The 6225-nt window shown below is 42.9% G+C and overlaps 1 pseudogene; it reads right to left on the bottom strand.

Annotated features, from left to right (window-relative positions):
• Nucleotides 1-418: 418 nt before the first annotated feature.
• Nucleotides 419-1554, bottom strand: LOC119333850 (annotated as a pseudogene).
• Between the last annotated feature and the right edge of the window lie 4671 nt (nucleotides 1555-6225).

Raw genomic sequence — 6225 nt, forward strand, 5'->3', positions numbered from 1 at the left:
CCTCTCTTGGGAGGGGTGGGGTGTTGTGATCCCTTAACTTGCCAGTACAACCATGTGTGATTTTCACTATCAGACTCTTTTCTTTTTCATTAGCGATTTTTTGGGTGCCCCTATGCTACAAATAATTATCACTACTCCTTGGAATTTTACTCTTGGGGGTAACAGGACGATTAATGGGAGTCGGTGGCTAGACAATCTGATGGGTGGAAGATTTAATGAAAAAAATCGATAAGAGAAAGAATTGATAATCACTTATAACAGAGAAAAAAACAGAGTTTATTGTGTAAAACATAGAGTTTGCAGCACGAGGCACGCAGACTATAGCTCATTGAATCAAGCCTCTACTCTACCCGAGACAATCTAATCGACATCACTTCGTATATCTAGCTGGTAGACGATTCCTAATCCTTAGTTGCTCCTATATTGTAATCTTCTTCAGGAGAAGCTCCATGAGAGCAGAGGGGCAAGGGCAACATGTCCTTAGCTTCTCAAACCCATCCGATGCCATGAATGTTTCCAGGTTCCCCGGAGAAGAGAGGAACTGGATGCATGCCGCCCTCAGCACGGAGCAATCATGCTTCTCCGCCAATGCTAGACTGACAGCCATGGAGCTAATGTTGACGTGCCAGCACAACGCGTCCTCGCAGAGGAGCTTCAGTTCTTCCACCTTGTACCTGTCCGCCGCGACGAGCAGCCTCTCCGCCATCCACGCCGACAGGATCACGGGAGGCGAGTCCGTGTAGATGAACTGTGGCAGGGCCTTGAACACCTCGGCGTCCATGTCGTCGACGCGCAGTACGGTGGTGTCGCTGCTGTCGCCGGCGGTGGCCGAGGCGAGCGAGAGGTCCGCCTTGAAGACGGGTGACCCGGCCTCGAGTATCCGCCGGTGCGCCGGGAGCGTCTCTCCCCGCCGACCTCGATCTGCACGTCCATCCCCTTCTTGTTCCAGATGGCTTCCCCGAGTTGCCCGGGCAATCCGAACGGAGGCACCACCGGTGCGGCAGCCTCGACGTGGTCTTCTTCGGTACGCAGCTCGGCGACGGTGACGGTGACGTCGCACAGGACAGTCAGGCAGCCGTCCTTGCTTGAGATTGAGATGCTTCTTCGCTATTAGCGCGTCCAGATCCCGGTGTTTCACGAAGCCCCGCGTGCCCCAGCTGAGGTTACTCGAGAAGAAGCGGGTCTTGGCTATGTCTCGACTCTCGAGTGTAGCTCGGCTTCCAGGCCCGGTCGAGTATGCTCAGCTGGGCCTTGGCCGTGGCATCCCCGGTCCTCTCGTGAGTCGTGGCTGGCATGCTCGAGGAAGAGGGACATGTACCCCTCGTACTCCTTCCCGTTGCCGTTTGGGTAGCATACGAGACGCCACTCGTGGCCGCCCACGCGGAACGTGCCTGATCTCACTCTCACCTTAGCGCCGTTGGCCGCCATCTTCCCGAGTTGCCCGTCGATCCGGAACATGTGGGAGCCGGTCGCCTGCCTCGCGCCGATGCTTGAAGCGGAGAGCTGCTGCCGGCCAGCGGCACGCAGGGCGGAAAAGGCAGCGGAGATCGGCATGTATGACTGGAGCGCGTACGTGGACGTCGACCAAGGAGACGGCCGCCGCTACCCGCTAGCTTGTGTAGATGGCCGGAGTTGGATGTGCGGCAAATCGCAAGCTGCATGCATGCGCGTGTTATACGTACGTACGGTTATGCGCGAGCCTCAACCCTCTTCCTCTCACGTTCTCCCTGTTTCCGGTAATGTCCTGGCTCTCCCTCGTCGGGTGGCTGCGCGGCCACCCCGTTTTAGGCTTGGGCGCAGGGCGCGTGAGGGACCGGATGATCCAAGAAACAATTTTAGGCACCTGACGTCTATCACATCAACATTTTTTTTTTTTGCTTTTTCTGTAGTGTTTAGTGCGAGTGGAAGGTGACGTTCTTGTCAACAGCAAGGTGAACATGGTGACTTCCTCCATCTTGAAGCTCCGCAACTTTGACCCGGTCTTCTTCGGTAGGCGTCGTGTGAGTACGTGTTTATTGGTGTGAGTGTGTGTATTATTTCGAAAATGCTTGCACTTTTCAATTATGTTCCATTCCAATTTTTTCAAAATTTTAAAAAACATTCCATTTTTTAAAGTTAGGGTTTTTCCAATTTCGTTCAAGATTTAAAAAATGTTACAAATTTGAAAACTATTCTTGTTTTTTTATATGTTCAAAAATTGTTTCCAATTTCGCATTAAGAAACACATTCTCTAAATTTCTATGTTCAAAACATGTTTCCATTCCCAAAAGTTGTTCACAAATTCAAAAAAGTTTGTATTTTTATAAAAGGTTCATGCTTTTAAGAAATATTTTTGAATTACGAGAAATGTTCCGTTCAAATTTGTTGTCCATCTTTTTTTGAATGTATGGATTTTTCAAAAAATGTTCGTAATTTTGAACATTGTTCACGTTGCCAAGTATATTTGGCGTTTAATACATTTCTTTAAAGTTCAAAAAAAAAGATTCGAATCTGATGTTGCATTAGATTCTTAAATATTCACGCTGACCATTGGTTCGCGGGACGCATTTGTTTGAGTGGCTAGCAACATGTGGTTGGGTCTTTGAGGTCGTGAGTTCGATCACTCCCATATTGGGCCTGCTCCGCATCCGGTATATCAAGCTAGGACCGCTTCTTCAAAATAAGGGATGCCACAAATTATTAATGTTGGTAGCTTCCATGTGCCAATAAAAGAAAATATATTGGTTAACTATAATTGAAAGAAATTGTAGGCACACGCCAATAAAAGAGAATATACTGGTTTGACTCTAATTAAAGGGTGCCATGTTGAACTAGAGAATACGGACATGTGGGGTCTTGATCCCGTTGCAACGCACGAACATGTGTGCTAGTAAACACAAAGTCAAGTACGCATGGGTTTTGTTTGATTTCGAGTTGTAGTTCTGCCAGCCCCAGGTTCTGTGCTCAGTGCTCACGGCTGCTATCAAATGTACTGTTTACCAACCACAGATTTAGGGTCGCTTGATTCAAAGGATTCTCAAAAAACTACTACTTTGGACGATACTCTAATTCTTACGGTCATCCCTGATTCATTTGCACTGGATTGCACACAAAGCTCATAATCAAAATGAAAATCCAACAATTTTCAAATAAATAAATAAATATCCAACCAAAGCATACCATATTTTCTCTGTCACAATAACAATTGGCTACCCTGTTCCATAGTATCTAAAACAGTAATCATACGTTATGTCTATTCATTTTTGTTATAAATCCCGTGAATAAACAAAGTCACTAGATGCATCTCGTAGTCAACAAAAACGTTGTTTCCCACTGAACGCATATCGCCTAAAATTCTAAAATAAGTCGCAACGAGAACCCGTGCCAAGTATATGACTCTCAGTTTGGGCTGAGGATTAACATCTTGTGCATTTATAATAGCAAATGTGTATATGACTCTCAGTGTCACTCCATTGTGTTCAACCATCACTCAATAGCATTCTCTCTCTCTCTCTCTCTCTCTCTCTCTCTCTCTCTCTCTTGTAAACAGATATATGCTATACTAAGATTCCTCTACTATAAAATTGATAGGGAAAAATTCCATCGATGCAAAGATTTTGAAAACGTTTTTTTTGTATTTCTATGGTTATAGAGGCTCACATTACCTCAGGTGTTCTCTGTACTTGGCATGATTGATTATAAATGGATTGGAATTTTCTCCGATAAACAAGAACATAGAGGTACGTAGAGGGTTGAAATAGAGTAGAAAGTTTCCTTTTTGATAAATGAAATAAAGTTGGAACAGAAACATAATCTTTTTCCAAAATATTTGGTAAAAGAAGACTAACCAAAATAATAAAAATGGTTTTGCTAATTCTCAATCGACAGTCAAGTGTAAGTGACTTTACTAGGTGACTCTTGAAGAATTTTTCCTTTTTGTTTTTTTTCTAAAAAAAATTGTTCCTTGGTGTATGTGTATTCATTTTTGGCACGTGGGAAATGACAATTGCATGATCATCTTCCCCATGTGCAATAATTTGCTTGTTTTCCTCATTCTTCGGACACATTTTATGACTTTTTTCTTTTTAATTTCTTTTCATTCTATTCTTTCCTTGCATAACTTAGTGCATGCTTGTTGTCCGCGTGCAACACGCCGGTCACCCATTGTGTAACTATAACTAGGTGTTGGGGCGCGCCCGTGGCGCGCCTCTTGAGGGGGAGCTGGGCGGTGCAAGGTTGTAGTCGACCCTTTAACACTCTTTCTTATTCTACTTAGCGTTTGGGATGATTTCTTTAATTAACAAACTTAACACCAGAAATAAAAAAATATATATATATATATATACAAAGAAAGGGCATTATGGATCTGAACATGAAACATCAACTAAGAATAGTGCACTTTACATAAGCAACAACATAGATTTAGCGTCTTGAAAAGCATGTGATAAGAGGGCCAAAAGCAAAACATAGGTTATCACAGGATAGAGCATAATTAAGAGTACTTAGTGCTAGATTATATTAGATTATATTGACACAGGGGCTGCAGTGTCTTCGATGGTGCATCTAGCGACGGTGCACGGTGAAAACCAGGCGGTGCTTTGAAGTGATCCTGAAACGAAATGCACAAACGTCTCCTTCGTGAATGTTGGCGCGGCGACGAATCTCAAACTAGTTGGTGGTTATAGTGGCCCTCTTGTCGGAACTAACGTTAGAACACCAGTTTCCAAAGCTGAAATACAAAATTAGTTTCAAAGAAACAGCATAGTTTAATATTAATAATATATCATGTAATTACTCATCCGTGTTTTCCATAAGAAAATACATTATCCTGCTAGAACAACCAAGCTGTGGCAGTAAGAAAACTACCCAGGAACACATATGCAGAAGGTGATTCTCAAAACAAAAGGACTGATAAATTTAATTAGCATCAACAAATGTATTTTTTTTTTCAAATTCATAGTTTAACTCAAAAGCAAATAAATATGGGCCAGAAATCAACATATGTTAAACTGGTGCTGCCAACAGTTCTATAGTTAATCGCTAATCATCAATCTAATCTAATTTCACTGCATACTCTGTAGCACTGAAAGCATACTGCTAAAGTGACAACAAATCCATATCTCCAAAAATGACAACTCTTTGCAAAAATTCTTCTCCAGGATAAGGAGGAGCATCAAATAATAAACATAGATCCATGCGGGTAATATAAACTGCATAGGTCCAACATATCTATTAATCCATCTAGCTAGAAGCCTAGAACTGCATATACATGTTTCAAATCAGTGAAATAGCAAGGTCCAAAACACAAAATCAGATCCATGACTATGTATGTGTGGGCTCCAGTCACAAATATGTTGGAAAAAATATTAAGCATCGGCTGGAACCAGTGTAAAAATTCAGAGATGTTCATGGCATTATAGAAAAAGGATAAAAGGCCTTCCTTTGCCAAACCAAACGGACATGGCTTGCTGATTCAAACCCGAGTAGCTCCCAAATTCTCTATGCTTTGCTGCATCAGGGTAAAATGAAGGAGAAGAGACACGAGAGAACAAATCGCTCAATTCATCAGGACTACAAAAAAAGGTTCTTCAGGAATATATATGTTTAGAAAAGCACATACCACCCTGTCTCCCTCCAAAAGCCGCCACGAGCAGCACCACAATGCACGTCCAGAACAGCACGGTGGTACCACCCACAGGCTAACCCATGCCGCCGGCCACGCCTTTGCGGCCTTCACGACAGCACCCATCTGATCTGTAGCACCTCGCGGGGAAGATCTGCAGAGCAATAAAATAAACTACATTGTTCGGCATTATATTTATGTGTACTTGATGTAGAGAGAAAGCTACAATAATACATGGCTCTTCTAATTGGTAAATCTGCTTGGATTATGTAAACATCAACCAGATTGGTGCACAACACTATACCTGTAACATATGCATCAACTTTGATTATCTAATATGCACCAGATCATACACCCTATGTATCTTTCTTTATAAGAAAGATTCCCATCACCATCAGATCCATGTTTACGTCCCTCACACCTTTCAAGCCCTTGACATTAACCTGAATTCATGCTAAGCGAGAAAAATTAAATCCAGGGACATCATTAGTTGTCACACTTAGAAGTGGGATAAATCATGGGATGACAAAAATGAAATAGAACAAACCTGTATAATCCTACTATTCTTGCCATGCAAATCGGGCAAATACTTGAAGCAGTTTAGGTGTACAAATTACCTCGGC

Source organism: Triticum dicoccoides, chromosome 7A (genome assembly GCF_002162155.2).
Source record: "Triticum dicoccoides isolate Atlit2015 ecotype Zavitan chromosome 7A, WEW_v2.0, whole genome shotgun sequence".
NCBI lineage: Eukaryota > Viridiplantae > Streptophyta > Magnoliopsida > Poales > Poaceae > Triticum > Triticum dicoccoides.